Raw genomic sequence first — 18,148 nt, forward strand, 5'->3', positions numbered from 1 at the left:
CCAAGGAGGCATTTCCTTACAACACTCCATACAATCATGTGCCATCCACCATGCACACAGTTTACTTCCTTGTTTGTCTGGAGGACCGTACAGTTGTGTGTACTGGCGGAGGACCCCATCCACCAGTTTCTCCAACTCCTCCGCAGTGAAGGCAGGGGCCTTTTCCCCAGACACTGTAGCCATTGTCGCTTCCAGACACAGGTCACAGCAGCATTTGCAGTGTAGGTCCTCTCCTGTTGAAGGTCAGGTATCAAGTGAGGGAACTGATAGAAAATGGCTGTCACGTCCGCGGCGGTGCATACCGTCACCGCCGGCGTACATCGTCATTGGCTCCTGGAATCCATAGGGCCCAATGATAACCAATGCTGAATTGCGCTGCGGTCTTTGACCGCCTACAGCGACGGTGTTCAACGCCAGCGCAGTTACCTCATTTCCCCTTGTCCCACCTTAGAGGTCAGGCAGCCGCCATTTCAGAGGACACATAGCAGGCCAAATAACTGTGTCACACCTATTTAGGCCAGGAATACGGACCTGGGGCAGGTGATGAGATGGCGGCATCCTCCAGTGTACAGAACCCTGATGGACCTGTCGACACGGAAGACAGACACATAATTATCACTTACAGACTTGATCGTGCAACAATCCAGGAACTGTGTGCCTAGTTGGAGCCTGACCTGATGTTAGCTATCTGCCATCCCACAGTAATACCCCCTCTAGTGCAGGTCCTGTCAGTACTCCATTTCCTGGCAAGTGGGTCTTTTCAAACAACAGTAGCCATGGCATCAGGGATGTCCCAGCCAATGTTCTCTAATGTGCTGTCCAGAGTGTTATCTGCCCTGCTGAAACACATGTGCAGCTATATCATTTTCCCTCAGGTGGAGGATTTGCCCACAGTTAAAGGTTACTTTTATGCCCTGGGACATATCCCCAACATCATTGGTGCCATTAATGGTACACATGTGACATGTGTCCCCCCCGCAGGAATGAACAGGTGTACAGAAACTGGAAAAGCTACCATTCAATGAATGTGCAGCTGATGTGTTTGGCAGACCAGTACATCTCCCATGTGAATGCCAAGTATCCTGGCTCAGTGAATGATGCTTACATTTGGAGGAATAGCAGCATCCCTTATGTGATGGGGCAACTCCAGAGGCACCGTGTATGGCTAATAGGTGTGCCTAAAGTCCCTACACAGTTTCATTTGGTGTCTGGGTATGGGAGATTCCCTAATGTTTGGAGGTTGTCTAACAGTTGTCCCTCGATATTTGCAGGTGACTCTGGTTAACTCAACCCGTCATGGGTACTGACCCCAGTGAGGAATCCCAGGACAAAGGCAGAGGAACACTACAATGAGTCAACTAGGCGAACTAGGAGGATAATAGAGTGCACCTTCGGCCTTCCGGTGCCTCCATCTGACAGGTGGATCCCTATACTACTCACAGAAGAAGGTGTGCTAGATCATCGTGGCCTGCTGTATATTGCACAACCTGGCTTCATGACGCCAGGGGCCTTTTATGCAAGAGGATGGGCCTGATGGTGGTCTTGTGGCAGCTGTGGAGCCTGTGGACAGTGAGGAAGAGGAGGCAGAAGAAGAAGATGTAGACAACCGAAACAACATCATCATGCAATACTTCCAGTGAGCCACAGGTAAGAGGATGGAACTGCTTCCCACATCTCATACTATTGTAGGACCTAGCATACATCTGTCTTTTTACCTCTGTGTATGGACCCTGACTTGTCACTTTGGCTTTCCACTTCACAGATCTGGGTCCCAATTTGTGCCCTCTGCTATGTTTACTGCTGGCCTACAGCTGTGTAACATTGGTATGTGAACAAGTACATTGACATTGCTATATTTCAGAGATGTTGCAATTACACATTTGTGAAAGCACAGATTGACTCCAGATTGTTTTATGATTCAAGGGTGTTTATGTGCTAATACGTGAAGGGGGTGTGCAATGGGCTGGGGTGATGGTGGAGGAATGTCCATGGCAGAGTCCAGTCTCTTGGTCTCACAGGTGCATTGTCCAATGGGGCATAGGAAGGGGAGCAATGGCAGTTTAAGGTGGACAGGGTGACAAAGTGGGACAGAAGGGTGACATTCAGGAGGGTCTTATTTCCTGGCAGGGTCTCTGCAATGTTCTCTGTCTTGTTCCTGGATCTCAGGGACCATTTGCGAGGTGGTTCTCCTTCTGCAGGGGGTTGGGTGCTGGTGACCTGTTGGTCCTGTAGTGGTGCCTCCTGTCTACTAGCGCCGGCAGAGGTGGAGGGCTGTTTATCGTCCAGGCTAGTGTCAGGGGCCCGTTTGTGTCCCACTGTGTCCCTCGTGTTGACAAGGTCTGCCAGCACCCCTGCAATGGTGACCAGGGTGGTGTTAATGGACTTCAAGTCCTCCCTGATCCCCAGGTAGTGTTCCTTCTGCAGCCGCTGGGTCTCCTGAAACTTGACCAGTACCGTGCCCATGGTCTCCTGGGAATGGTGGTATGCTTCCATGATGTTGGAGAGTGCCTTGTGGAGTGTCGGTTCCCGGAGCCTGTCCTCTCCCTGTCGCACAGCACTCCTCCCAGCTTCCCTGTTATCCTGTGCCTCTGTACCCTGAACCGTGTGCCCACTGACACTGACCCCAGGTCCATGATTTTCTTAAGTTGCTGGGTTTGCCTGGGTTCCCTGTAGTGGTGGACACACTGCTGATTGACGTGTCCAGGGGGCAGAGGGATGGGACCGCTGGGTGGGTGCTGTGGTGGCGTTTCCTGAAGGTGGAGGGTCTGTGGTGGCTTGTGCCAGTGGCAGGGGAACCGACTGTCCAGAGGTCCCTGATGGGCCGGGCTGGTCATCTTGATCCAGGCATGCAGAGCTGCTGTCATCACTGTGGGCCTCTTCTGTGGGGGGACTGGATATGTCTGGCACCTCCTGTCCGGTGACGTTGGGTATGGGACCTGTTGGGATGTAAATGCATAGTTTTAGTATCTGTGTGTGCCATCATGTGCATTGGGTGAGGTACCCTCTATTCCTGTGCTTGCATAATTGTGTTTGCTGTTTTGTGCTAGTTGGTTTGGGGTCTGTGTGGGTATCTGTACTGGACATGCTTTGGTGACGGTGGTCCATGCATAGGTGTTGCATGCAGGGCCTTGGTATTGAGGTGTGTGGGTTGTGGTAGTGGGACATATGTGAGATGATGGAGTGATGGGAGTGAGGGTAAGGGTGCAGGTATGTGATGGCATGCAGGTGGGGTGGGGGAGATATGGTAATAAAGATATGACTTACCAGAGTCCAGTCCTCCTGCTACTCCTGCGAGGCCCTCAGGATGCAGTATTGCCAAGACTTGCTCCTCCCATGTTGTTAGTTGTGGGGGAGGAGGTGGGGGTACATCGCCAGTCCTCTGTACAGCAATCTGGTGTCTTGATACCACGGAATGCACCTTCCCCCATAGGTCGTTCCACCTCTTCCTGATGTCATCCCGTGTTCTTGGATGCTGTCCCACTGCGTTGACCCTATCGATGATTCTCCGCCATAGCTCCATCTTCCTTGCAATGGAGGCGTGCTGCACCTGTGATCCGGAAAGCTGTGGTTCGACTCAGAAGATTTCCTCCACCATGTGATGCTATTAATTGCGTTTGACCAATGACTTTCTGTTCACCACTGCGCATATTAGTTGCTCAATGTTCACCAGTAGCACATTACATGTTGTGTTCAGTTTAGCTGCCTATTGGCTTTAACATGGAGTTAGCCATTACATTCTGTATTCAGGTCAGCTGCCTATTGGCTTTAACATGGCATTAGACATTACATTTGGTATTTAGGTTAGCTGCCTATTGACTTTAACGTGGAGTTAGACATTGCAGTTGAGACATTGCAGATGAGCTGTGTTTTTCCAAGCTGTGTTTTTCCACATGATAGATCAGGCTGTGTTTTTCACACCAGACCCTAGCTGATAAGAGCGCATAGATTTTGTGCTTACCTCTCAATCCAGTCTGAAAACGAGTGAGGCTTGGAGAATTGGCCACTCTCCAGGTTTCTTTGGTTCTCACACTGAGTTAGCTTTTAAGGGGTGGCTCTGGACAACAGAGTTAGATATATTCTTCTTGACTTCAGACAGGAACAGACGTCAGTTGCCTGTCCCTGTTTGGGTAGAAAATCTCTTTCTCGCAGTTGAACCGGAGTCATCAACTTGAAGCCCCAGAAAGATGAAGCAGTGATAGGCACTACGGTGATGCAATTTTGACTTTTATGCTTTGCTTTGAAGTTATGCTATAATATAATCACATGTATTTGCTGTGTGCATTGCAACTGAGAAGTACTTTGATATATTTTGCTTTCATTGCTGCAACTACTTTTGAACGTGTGCTTCCAATCTACTAATTTCATCTTTTAGGAACCTTGTGGTGAAGTAATAATAACAATAAATGTCTTCTTTAAACTCAGAAGTGTATTCAAGAGAGGTTTTGTAAGCTTGGTCATGAGATAAGAGAAGGAAAGCAGAACACACCATGACCCTGAGCTCCTCCTCAGAAAACCTGGGGTGTCTTTGAGATGCCATGATGTGTGAGGTGCTGTCTGTTGTGATGTGTGGGGGGATGTGTTGGTGTGTGTTGTTTGAGGTGCGTGGATGTTGTATGAGTGATGGTGTTGTGTTTCTGTGGATGCTGGTGTTGTGTTTGCTAATCTCTCTCTCTGGGCTTCTTCCAAATTTGTTCGTTGTAAGGGTTTGTGGGTATTGTGGGTGTGTGTTTTATAGTGTTGTGGGTGTGGTGTGTGTATGTGTATCAGGTGTGTGTATTTTGAATTGTCCAATGTGGTTGTGTTTTGTAAATGTGTGTGTATTTTGAGCGTGGCCGTGTGTACCGCCAATAGATTACCGCGGTTGAAAGACCGCCGCGTTGATTCGTGGGTCGTGATAGTGTGGGTGTATTTTTGTTGGCGTGACGGTGTAGGTTTTGGTATCACCAGTTTATCACTGACCATTGGTGTGGCGGACTTGTGTGGGTGTCTGTAGGGTGGCGGATTCCGAGATGTGGGTCGTAATACCTGTAGCGGAATTCCACCGCCGCACGGTATGTTGGCGGTCTTAAGCACGGCGGAAAGCAGGATTTACTGCCAGGGTTGTAATGAGGGCCTATGATTTTTGCAGAGTCATCTCAGTTCGAGATATGTTAACAGATCAAGTGCGATGCATTTAACAGTAGAAGTGATTGAGTCATGGTCAATAAAGTGCCCATAAGGGTAGACATCTCCCATTGTGCGCATTACCCAGTTTCTGAGCCATCTGAGGACCATCGGCTCCTAGGGATGTTGGATCAACAAATAATATGTGAGTTTCAAATCACACTTTCTGGGCAGAAATGGTTACTGCAACAGTTTATGTTAGAATATACAGTTCTGGTGCCCTATCCCTCGGGTTGATCTGCCTCACAACCCTCATAAATACACATAAATCCAATAATCAAATGAGGGTAGGACCCTATAGTGATTTGAGGCCCATGTCCACCAGTTCACCTGTTCAATATAATAAAGTTTCCACTGTCGAAGATGTTGTATAAATGTGGAATCCATATAACGGGAACAAGCGTCACTAATCAAAATATATAATTTATTTTTATTCTTCAATTTTCATTAAAGTAGAAAGCATCAGCCCGGTCAATAATGCATGAGTGACTGCGCTGGTCCATAAAGCATGGGGATTTTTAATGTGCAGAAAATATTGTATCAAACTCTTTGGGTACACACCACTGTGCTGGTTTGGATTGGTCCGTATGCTGCTTTTTGGCCAGTCATCACCCCTGGCAAATTAAGTGAGGTTGTATCATGCGCTTATGCTACATGTGCCATGTAGGGTGTGTGGGGGGGGGGGGATGCATACAGTAATATTCAAAATGGGCCTGTCTGTGGTTATAGTGGAGTTTGAAATCCGGCGCTGTGAGACCACCCTATTCATAGGGCAATGCAAGTATTTCTTAATGAATCCGTGGCTGCTTGTTTGCCAGTACCAGATAAATCATCTGGGAGCATAGTGTTGTGAAAACGTGCGTGTTCAGGCAAATTGGGAAATTGTAGAGTAGATACACTCTTGCACATTTCAGTGTATCTTCAGGATTTCAATTTTCTGGGTACGCCGATGATATTCAAATATTCATCCATGGGGAGGGCGATATTTCATTACTTAAGAAACAATTCAGGAGCTGTGTGAATAAGTTGACTCATTGGATAAATAACAACTCACTTTGCCTTATCTCAGAAAAGACAGAAGTCCTGGTTTTGGGAACCCTTCTACTTGCTCCCATATGTGGTGGCCTAATTCGTTGGGCAAATGACCAGTACCCACCACATAAGTTCGGACTTTGGGAGTGATTTGATAGTAGACTCTCCTTTGAGTTACAGAGCAACAACTTGATGTCCAAATGTATTTTTGCTTTTTAGACATCTTGAGAAGATTGAACAGCTTATCCTTCCTGTTTATAGGCAGCTGTTGGTACAAACGTTGGTACTTAGTAGACTGGACTACTGCAATGGCCTAATTATTGTGATGTCTGAGTACCTAATTCAGAGGTTGCAGTGCATACAAAATGAAGAAGCCAGGTTGATTTTCGGGAAGAAAAAAATTTATGTTATCTCTCCACTTATTAGAACACTTCACTGGCTGTCCATTAAGAAGTAATGCCAGTGTAAAGCCCAGTGTACGGCCCATGAATCTCTTTATCCAGCAACTCATGGTTCTTATATCTCGGACATGTTTAAAAGATACAGTCCATCTAGGCTGCTATGCTCTACATCGGCTGAACTGCTTAATATGCCTAAAGCTCGCAGAGCACTCCTGGGGGGTCAAGCCTTTTGCTGTGATTACGGCTGAAGACCCGAATAAATTGCCTTTACACCTTTGCCTTGAATCCAGTCTCCTGAAATTTCCTGAAGGTGTGAACACGTATATTTTTACTTTTATTATAGATACCCTGGTTGATGTGTAGTAGGCATTTTTGGCTTAGCGTCAGGACACCTGCTAGGTAATCACACATTTAATAAACAGTAAATAAATAAATAAACAAATACTCTAGCTGCGGTGTGATGACCATTTTCATCAAGGCCAGCCGGTACATCAGCAAGAGAGGTAAATGCCTCTCTATATATATCAGTAAATAGCAGCTGCACCCAGTGAACATAACTGGCAGGGAATCCCATCCTGGGAGAGAATGGGAACCAGGAACAGCTACTCAGGGAGTTAAATGCCATTGTAATTTCAAAGAAGACAGCCACTGCACTAGCTGGGGACTTAGCTGGCGCATTATGCCAAATAGGTTACAAAGGTTTTGGTAGGTGGAAATGCCAGGTATGAATCCTGCCTAGTCAGGAAGGATGAGATCCTGCAGTTGGAGCATCAGCTGATTTGCCATGACTTTGGAAAGAATCTTTGAGTCAACATTTATAAGAAAGGGGCTGTAAAAACTTGCCTTATGCTGCAGGCTTTTCAGGCTTTAAAAGGGTAATATGTGTGGCTTTTCTGAAGGAGGGAGGAATTATGTCCTTTGCCAGCACCTCAATATAGACTTTCAGTAGTTCAGTGGCCAGCTGATGGGTGTGGGCTTTATAGAACTCCACATGGAAGCCATCGGTCCCAGCTGGCTTGCAAGTCAGGAGTCCTGAGATGATTACATTGATCTCTTCCAGAGTAAGGGAGGCATCCAGGAACTGACTTTGAGGGCCTTCTAGCCATGCCATAGCTGTAAAGTCAAAGTATGCCATGTTTTCATTTGAGGACACACTAGTGCGAGAGGGGTGTAAAGCCGAAAAGTATTTTATCCAGTATTGGATCTTTCATAGATTCACATGCTTGAATCTTCCCCGTCGTCGACCTGGGAGTCCCATGGTATCCTATAAAGCAGTAAATAATAATAACCATAGAGTCTATGATGCAAATAGGCCTGAATTTGCTAACCTATCTATATCATTGTTTTAAATGGACCAAACTTGAACCATAACTAATCAGGCGACACACCCTCTAGAACACTCCCAAGAGAAGCTCCCTTCCTTAGATTTTCATCACACGTCGAGTGTGAAAGGAGTCTCCCTGAGCTCTGCTCCATTTGTTTCCACAGATAACTTCAGATAAGGTTTGGACTTTCATTTAAATCCAATTATGTCTGATTCTAAAGGCCTCTTTTGTCCCTGCAAGACCAGTGAGAAAAAGAGAGTTCATGTGGATGATCCACATAAAGATTGTATCTACTGCCTTCATCCTCCTCACAAGGCAAAAGAGTGCATATTCTGTTGAACCTTCCCACCAAAAACTTTGAGAGACATTGGTGGATTATTGCTGTGGCTACAGAGAACTAAAGACCAAAAAACATCTTCTGATGAAGTAAGTGACTCTGTCCCTAAGTCTCATAAAAGGGCTAGATCTCTGGAGGGAACGTCTGAGGAGAGCAGAAAATCCCTCAAAATTCATCACCAGTCAAAGGATTCTAAAAAGAGAGAGAAAGAAAAACACTCCTCTACAGAGGTGGCTTTGTCTGCTCCAGCTACCCCCTGTAAGCCATTACAGCAAAAAAGACAAAAATCTCTCTTCATTCCATTGATGGCAAAATCACCGTCGACGGCAACATCGTCGATGACCACCGTCACCACTGTATCGTTGACAAGACCATCTGCGTTGACGACGGCGACAACATCTTCCATGCAGGTTCCAATTTCGTCAACCCACCATCGCCGGTACCACAGACGACATCACCGTCGAAGAGGCAAAAAATTAAAATTACAACTTGCCATAAATCAACTCTGGGATACACAAAAAACATCCCACCCCTTCTTCCAAGTCACCTTCTAGACATGGGAGAGTCAGAGGATGAAGGACCTTTTGGGCTGGCTTACAGTCCTTCGGAACTCCATGTAAAATATCAGGAACAGGAGGAAGAATACTATGAGGGTGACCAAGGTCAGGACTTTGAGGGATGCTATTGTACACCTTCTACTCAGAAGTACACTGAACAACAGTACTACCCAGAGTTGCATCGTCCACAGGAACACGCATTTATGCCTCGTACATTAATAGAGGATCTCCAAGACATGCTATCAGACTATAGACGGCGCTTTTCTCTGCAAACAGGGGTACCGCCATCCATCCCGCCATGTGTAGTTTCTGTTCCAGCATCAAGTATTCCTCCTCCAATTACACCTAGGATGACACCGCCATCACGTGCTGTCTCCTCCCCTAGAGATGATCCTTCCACCTCAGGGGATGACGCCAGAGAAGAAGGCAAATTACCATCTCAACCAGATGACTGGGAAGATTACATCATTCCTACTCCATCTCCACCTCAACACCCTCCAACAGATTCCCCTCCGGAAGACATTGGAGCGTTTCATTCTGTTATGGAGAGGGCGGTGGAAAGGTTTCATCTGGCCATCACAGTGAAGCATTATGATTGATTCTTCTACAATTTCAAAGATCAGGCTCGGAAAGCAATAAGGTCCATTCCCATCATTGACCACTTATGGCAGGTGTCAGGATTATGAAGAACCCCACTACGGTACCTGCGGTCCTGCCACATATTGACAAGAAATACAGGGCTCTTGATGATTCTCCTGCATGCCTCACGGGGCATCCTAGGCCAGATTCTGTAATCTCACAAGCTGCGCAGAGACAATCTAAGAATCCAGCAGCTCCCATTTCAGTACCACCAGATAGAGACGGTCAACACGTTGACACTATAGGCAAAAGATTTTCCCTCATGTTGGCCGTTACAGTGAGAGCTGCTAATGCTTTCGCCATCCTGGCACGTTATGATAGGCAGATGTGGTCCGACATAAAACCTATGATCGATCTCATTCCTGAGGAGCAAAGGCAGGATGCAAAAAAGATCTTGCAAGAATGAGAATGAGCCTCTTCTGAGATCATTGACACTGCCATGGACATAGTCTCGACAGGGTTTAGACAGTTGGCAGGTGCCACTGTTCTGAGGTGCCAGGGTTGACTCAAAGCCACTTCATTTCAACCTGAGGTGCAAACAAAGATATTAGATATGGCATACGACGGGTATATGCTTTTTGGCAAGCACATAGATGAAGCCCTTCTTGCCATTAAGGCAGACACTGACACGGCTAGATCCTTAGGCGCTTTGCCTGCCATTCAGGGACTGCATTTTGATTGCCTTTCAGGGGGGCAAGAGGACATGTTTCTTCTTCTTCCTATAGAGGTTGATACTATTAATTCGCTCTCAGCAGTTTCAGCCCTACCAACAATTCATAGCATCACAATCTTATCGCCAACCAACTACAGCTGGTTTCTCTAAGCAGGGAGGCGGTCACAGAATCACACATCAACCCAGAGACACAGGGTGTAAACAATGACCTAGCCAAAGTACCAGCTGCTCAACCTTCCCAGCATCAAGTAGGGGCAAACGTATCCAATTATCTCCACAACTGGAAGACTATCACCTCGGATCAATGGGTATTGGACATCGTGGCTTATGGGCACACCTTAGAATTCACAGTAAAACCACCAAATACTCCCCCGAAAGGGACACATTTCCCGAATCTTCACTTACTGAAAGAAGAGAGCAAAGTGATGTTTCTCAAGGGAGCAATAGAAGAAGTTCCGATGGCCCAAAGAGGTAAAGGATTCTATTCCTGTTTTTTCCTCATGCGGATGAATACAGGGGATTGGAGACCTATTCTAGATCTCCGACATCTCTACCAGTTCCTCCGCAAATAAACTTTCAGAATGATCACTCTTTCAGACATATTACATCTCCTAAACCACGGAGACTATATGATATCTCTAGACTTGGAGGATGCTTATTTCCATATCCCCGTTCATCCGAAGCATCACAAATATCTTTGATTCCCAGTGGCTGGTACTCACTATCAGTTTCGAGTCCTTCCTTGGACTCATAGCCTCTCCACTCATATTCACCAAGTGTCTAGCCCCAGTAGCAGCCGTTCTCAGGAAGCAAGGTCACCAGGTCTTTCCATACCTAGACGACTGGCTACTTAAAGCGTCAACTCCACAAAGAACACTAGCAGTGACAAAAGACTGCACTGTACTCTTTCAAAAACTAGGTCTCACAATCAACAAGAGGAAATCCCTCACGGTACCAACTCAGAGAATGACCTTTTTCTGAGCTATCCTGGACACGCAGCAAAACAAGGCTTTCCTTACACTGAAAAGTCAAAATCGTCTAGCATCCTCAGCCCAAATAATATCAAAATGAAAGTTAATTTCAGTGAGGTTCTACAAATTGCTCCGAGGTATGATATCTTACACAATCAATCTGGTACTAAAAGCTCATCTCAAAATGAGACAGTTGTAGGAAGAGTTACAGGTTCAGTGGGACCAATCACAAGGGTTGTTCGAGGATCGCATTCTTGCTACGCCAAAAATGATACAGGCTTTAGACTGGTGGGCCCACCAGTGTAATCTTTCTCAAGGCCTCACGCACATTCCGTTAGTCCCACAGTTTATAATTACGATGGATGCTTTAATGGAAGGATGGGGAGGTGTAGGAAAATGGCTCATTGTTGCAGTTACCCCCACACACACACGTCTTGCCTGATATTGATGCTGACTTGACTGAGAAGTGTGTTGGGATCCTGCTAACCAGGCCCCAGCACCTTTGTTCTTTCACTAAAAATGTACCTTTGTTTTCCCAATTGGCACACCCCTGGCACACAGATACATCCCTTGTAAAAGGTACTAGTGGTACCAAGGGCCCTGTGACCAGGGAAGGTCCCTAAGGACTGCAGCATGTGTTGTGCCACCCTTAGGGACCCCTCACCTAACACATGCACACTGCCATTGCAGATTGTGTGTGTTGGTGGGGAGAAAAAGGCTAAGTCAACATGGCATCCCCCTCAGGGTGCCATGGCAACAAAATACTGCCTGTGGCATAGGTATGTCACCCCTCTAGCATGCCTTACAGCCCTAAGGCAGGGTGCACTATACCACAGGTGAGGGCATAGCTGCATGAGCAATATGCTCCTACAATGTCCTAGTCCATTCTTAGACATTGTAAGTGCAGTGTGGCCATATTAAGTATATGGTCTGGGAGTTTGTCAAAACGAACTCTACAGTTCCATAACGGCTACACTGAATACTGGGAAGTTTGGTACCAAACTTCTCAGAATAATAAACCCACACTGATGCCAGTGCTGGATTTATAAAAAAATGCACACAGAGGGCATCTTATAGATGCCACCTGTATTTTACCTAACCCTTCAGTTCAGGACTGACTGGTCTGTGCCAGCCTGCCACTGAGACAAGTTTCTGTCCCCCTGGGGTGAGAGCCTTTGTGGTGTCCGGGGCCAGAAACAAAGCCTGCACTGGGTGGAGGTGCTTCTCACCTTCCCCCTGCAGGAACTGTACCACCTAGCAGTGAGCCTTAAAGGCTCAGGCTTCGTGTTACAATGCCCCAGGGCACTCCAGCTAGTGGAGATGCCCACCCCCGGGCACAACCCCCACTTTTGGCGGCAAGTCCGGAGGAGTTAATGAGGAAAACAAGGAGGCGTCACCCTCCAGCCAGGACAGCCCCTAAGGTGTCCTGAGCTAAGGTGACCCCTGCCTTAGGAAATCCTCCATCTTGTTTCGGAGGATTCCCCCCAGTAGGATTAGGGATGTGCCCCCTCCCCACAGAGAGGAGGCACAAATAGGGTGTAGTCACCCTCAAGGACAGTAGCCATTGGCTACTGCCCCCAGACATAAACACACCCCTAAATTGAGTATTTAGGGGCGGCCCTGAACTCAGGAAACCAGATTCCTGCAACCTGAAACAAGAAGAAGGACTGGTGACCTGAAAGCCCCGCAGAGACGACGGAGACGACAACTGACTTGGCCCCAGCCCTACCGGCCTGTCTCCAGACTCAAAGAACCTGCACAGTGACACATCCAGCGGGACCAGTGACCTCTGAGGACTCAGAGGACTGCACTGCACCCAAAGGACCAAGAAACATCCGTGGACAGCTGCTCTGTCCAAGAAATCCACTCCGGAAGCGTGAGTCCCCAACACTCTGCACCCAACGCCTGGAAGAAGCACGGCACCCGCAGCCCCCAGGCCAGAGAGAAACCAACTACCGGTGCAGGAGTGACCAGCAGGCAGCCCTCTTCCTTGCCCAGGTTGTGGCTGGCCCGAGAAGCCCCCCTGAGCCCTGCCTGCATCGCCAGAGTTACCCATGAGTCTCTCCATTGATGCCTATCTGAATCCCGACACCTACTTCACACAATGTACCCGGCCGCCCCTGTGCCGCTGAGGGTGTATTTTGTGTGCCTGTTTGTGACCCCCCCAGTGCTCTACAAAACCCCCCTGGTCTGCTCCCCGAGGACACAGGTACTTATTTGCTACCAGACTGGAACCGGAGCACCCCTATTCTCCACAGACACCTATGCTATTTGGGCACTACTTTGACCTCTGCAACTACCCGGCCCTGTGTTGCTGGTGCTGGCTGTTTGGGGTTAACTTGAACCCCCAATGGTGGGCTGCCTATGTCCCGGAGATTGAACTTGTAAATGTTTACTTACCTGAAAAACTAACCAATACTTACCTCCCCCAGGAACTGTTGATTGTTGCACTGTGTCCACTTTTAAAATAGCTTATTGCCATTTTTGCCAAAATGTGTACATTACTGTTTTCATTCAAAGTTTCATATTTACCTATGCCAAGTACCTTACGATTTCTGTATGTACCTAAATTTTGAATCTTGTGGTTCTAAAATAAATTAAGAAAATACTATTTTACTATATAAAAACCTATTGGCCTGGAGTTACGTCTTTGAGTGTGTGTTCTCATTTATTGCCTGTGTGTGTATAACAAATGCTCTGATAAGCCTACTGCTCGACCACACTACCACAAAATAGAGCATTAGTATTATCTAATTTTGCCACTGTCAACCTCTAAGGGAACCCTTGGAATCTGTGCACACTATCTCTCACTTTGAGATAGTATATGCAGAGCCAACTTCATACAGGAGGTCATCTCCAAGATCTGCAGATCCATAGGAACTGGCCAAGCCACCAAAAGCTGATGCATATCACCAACTTAGAACTCAAAGCTATTTTCCTCACGTTACAGGTGTTCCTCCCGACGATACAAGGGTCTTGAGTGCTGGTGCGGGCAGACAACACAACCAGCATGTATTTTATAAACAGCAGGGAGGGACGAGCTCCTTAACGCTTTTGAAGGAAACTCAGGTACTATGGGACTGGCTAACAAAACACAACATCTCCCCGAAGGCCGAACATGTTCCGGGAATGTGCAATACGTTAGTGGATGCACTCAGCAGGACCAACAGCGATTGTCACGAATGGGAGCTGGATCAAGCCCAACTAGACAAAATATTTGCAACATGGGGAAGGCCAGCTCTGGATCTTTTTGCAACGAACTGCAATGCCAAATGCCAATTTTGCACGTCGGTATCCCCTCCCAGGGTCTTGGGGGAATGCCCTTTTGATGCGATGGACTGGGATTTATGCGTATGCTTTTCCCCCCATCCCATTAATTACCAAAGTCATAGGCAAGATAAAGACTGAGTCCTGTCACCTAATACTAATAGCTCCCAGATGGCCCAGGCAATACTGGTACACGGAGCTTCTTCTGATGCCAGAAACCACGCTGATACATCTCCTTCCAACTCCAACGCTACTATCAGTGCGTCAAGGGGAGATCTTACATCCAGACCCAACGTCACTGCACTTGCATGCATGGCTCCTGAATTCCACGAGTTCCAGCATCTCAGGATTACCCCAGAGTGTAGAAGCATACTCTCTAAAGTGAGAGCAGACAGCACAAACAAAACATATCGACTTAAATTGAAGCGATTTTGTTGTTGGTGTCAGAAACATAACTTACATCCGTATGAGGCCTGTCTGGAATAAATCTTACCTTACCTGTTAATGCTAGTTAAATCTGGGATTGAGCATTCCTCAGTGAAAGTGCATTTGGCAGCGATCTCCACATACAGATGCTCTTCAGACACAGGCTCCCTTTATTCATCACGATTAATTAAGCAATTCATGAGAGGTTTTTTCAGGGTCTTTCCTCCAGTAATTTTGCCTCCTCCTGACTGGCACCTTAATGTGGTACTCGCACAGTTAATGAAATCCTCGTTTGAACCTGTACATAAAGCAGACCTCAGGTTCCTTACGTGGAAGGTAGCTTTTCTCCTAGCAATCACTTCCACTAGAAGGGTCAGTGAAATCCAAGCCTTCACTACACAAAAACCCTGTTTGCGTTTTACTGAGGATTTTGTCATTTCATACCTAAGGTGCCTTCTCAATTTCATCTCAACCAGTTTTTCTCCGAACTTAATTTCCCAAGCCAGCATCGCCAGCAGAAAAATCCCTCCACACATTGGATGTGAAGAGGCGTCTTAAGTTCTATCTTCAATGAACTAAAACGTTTCATAAGTTGGATCAATTGCTACTATCCTACGGACCTGGGCGACTGGATTCTGCAGTAATAAAGACAACGATAGCAAGGTGGCTATCGGCAACCATTCAGTTCTGCCATTCTGCAGCAGGAAAACCCCTAGAAAGGCAGCCTAGAGCCCATTCAACAAGGGCAATTTCTACCACCTCGGCTCTGTTTGCTGGAGTTCCATTAGAACAAATATGCCATGCTGCTACTTGGAATGGTACCCGCTCCTTCACAAAGCATTACTGTCTTCAGTCCATGCAATAGGACGGATGCGGCCGTGGACCGAGCAGTTCCACAACACCTGTTCCAGTAAGGTGAGCCTCTATGGTAATAAAGAATTGTATTTATTTTTCTGGTAATTCTATTTATTGTTCTTGTAATTGTATTATCATTATTACTGTTATTGTTATTGTTGTTACAAGTTAAACATCTCTGCATACAGTATTGTGTCACTTTGACTGCTAGGTATAACTAATGATATAGGTGATACAAAATTCTTTCATGCGCACCATCCACTTTAATTTATTATACTGCTTGTTATTCTGATTCAAGCATGTGAATCTATGAAAGATCCAATACTGGATAAGAAATTAGTTCTGACTCAATTGTGTTCAGACTTTGCACATACTTGTATGGACTCCATGTTGATTAGGAATGCATATGCCACACAGATATTATGATTTTTTTTTTTAATTTCAGGTAAAAGTAGTAGTAGCACAAAGCACCAATCTCGGTTATCAGTCTGGCTGGACTAGGTCAAAGTCAAACATTCAGGCTGACCGCAGTGAAGCGCAGGTCAGATACAGAGACCAGGTTCATGCCGGTGAGAAGTTACCTTCTCACACAGTCCAGGAGCCTGAACCAGAGCTACCTGTTGGTGGGAGCCAGGAGGAGGTCAGTGTCAGAGTGTGGGAGTCACTTTCTTTGTTTAATCCTGATCTGGTTCATATCAGTACTTCCCCTTACTGTGGGTTTGGCTCCAAGCTGTCAAGGGTAACAAAGGTGAGAACTGAATTTGCTACTGACAGGACAGCCAGCTACAGAAGGGGGGTGGGGGCACTGGCCTCAGATTACCCTTTGAATCTCAGGAAGGGCTAAGTACAACTACCCAGGTCATCCTGCTCAGGAAAGGAACAACGCTTCCCACACCTAATACCCTATTGTCCCCTGTCTGGAGGGAATACACATCACACCACAGGAGAGCCTTCACCAGTCATGACCCTAGACTCTAGCAGAAAAGCATGTGTGGTTTAGGTAGAAAAATGGCAACTTTCGAAAAGTATTGTTTTCAGAATAGTAATGTATAATCTGACTTTACCATTAAAGAGGGTTTTAAATTACAATTCAAATGAGTGGAAGTAGCATTTCTCTTTCTGCTCCCAAACTGAAGTTATCACCTATTGAGGTGTAATAACGTAACCCAGTGGTTCCCAAACTTTTTCGATCCCCGGCTCCTTTGACCTATTGGCCGTGTTGGCCACGGCTCCCCATTATGTTACTTTTTTTTGGCGGGTGGGGGAACGTAATCCCTGCCTGTACCTGTACCTACACTATTTACAGTTTGACTTCTTAATTCTCTCGTTCAGGTTCCTGAAAACCATTTATTTTAAACTATTTATTTTCTTTTGTCATAGGGATATTATTAATGGTACTCTGGCGCCCTCCGCTGGTCACAATAATTAATGCAGGGGGTTTTGTTTCCAAAACCACGGTGAAAAGCTACGGATTAAAAGCACCTCCGAGTGGTTTCCAGACTGTGTGCGGCGCCCCTGGCTAATTTTGACGGCGCACCAAGGAGCCGCGGCGCACAGTTTGGGAACCACTGACGTAACCCATTGTTAGTCCGTGGGAGAGTTAGTTTTACTACAATGGAGAATGATTTTAGTATGTTTTCATTATCAGGACATGTACAACATAAGTACACAAGTCCTAATTTTTAAATGCCATGCACCCTGACCTATGAGCCTTTAGGGTCTACCTTAGGGGTGGCTTGTATGGATTACAAAGGAAGGTTTAGACCTGTAAAAAGGTTCAATTTGCCAGGTCAAAAAGGCAGTTTAAAACTGCACTACAGGCTGCAGTGGTAGGTGTGGGATGTTTCACAGTGCTATTTTAGTGAGTGACACAATGAGTGCTCTAGCCCACTAGTAGCATTTAATTTACAGGCCCTGGATACTGGTAGTACCATTTGTAGGGGTGTATAAGAAAATACGATTTGCTAATTAGGTGTATTCCAGTTTTACAATGTGTGGAAGTGAGAGCACAAACACTTTACTGCTGATTAGCAAGAGACAAGTGTGCGGAGTTCTAATGACAAAAAAAGGGGGTTCTGCAAAAAATAGCATGGTGAAGGCAAACATCTGAGACATACTATGCAAAAGATGGGGATTTCCAACAGAGGGATTGAGCCTGGGGGCACTCCATATGGGGCACCAAGAAAGTTGATTGAAACATTGAGAGAGCAATGGCCTAAGTGTTATATTTAAGAAAAAAGGCAAACCAAGGGAGCACCACATCTGTAACCCCTTTAGGTGATCAAGAGGCATGGGGTGAAGGAAGGAGTCAAAGGCTACAAAAAAGTCAAGACAGCCTTCCATTAGTTCAGAAGAAAACAGATGTCATCTAGGGCCATTCTTAGTACATATTGTGTACTGGAGAAAGGGCAGATAGAAGCCTGTATGCGTTTGATCCAGTGTAGAGCGAGGTTCTAGTTAGTAGAAGAGTTAGTGTTTCACTTTTGCCTCTGGGATATTGGA

The 18,148-nt window shown here is 46.3% G+C and overlaps 1 protein-coding gene across 1 annotated transcript in view; it reads left to right on the forward strand.

Annotated features, from left to right (window-relative positions):
- The window catches only part of DYRK4 (dual specificity tyrosine phosphorylation regulated kinase 4), a 1,116,119-nt gene that overhangs the window by 803,748 nt on the left and 294,223 nt on the right, over window positions 1–18,148 (forward strand). The window lies entirely within an intron of this gene.

This window comes from Pleurodeles waltl, chromosome 4_1 (assembly GCF_031143425.1).
Source record: "Pleurodeles waltl isolate 20211129_DDA chromosome 4_1, aPleWal1.hap1.20221129, whole genome shotgun sequence".
NCBI lineage: Eukaryota > Metazoa > Chordata > Amphibia > Caudata > Salamandridae > Pleurodeles > Pleurodeles waltl.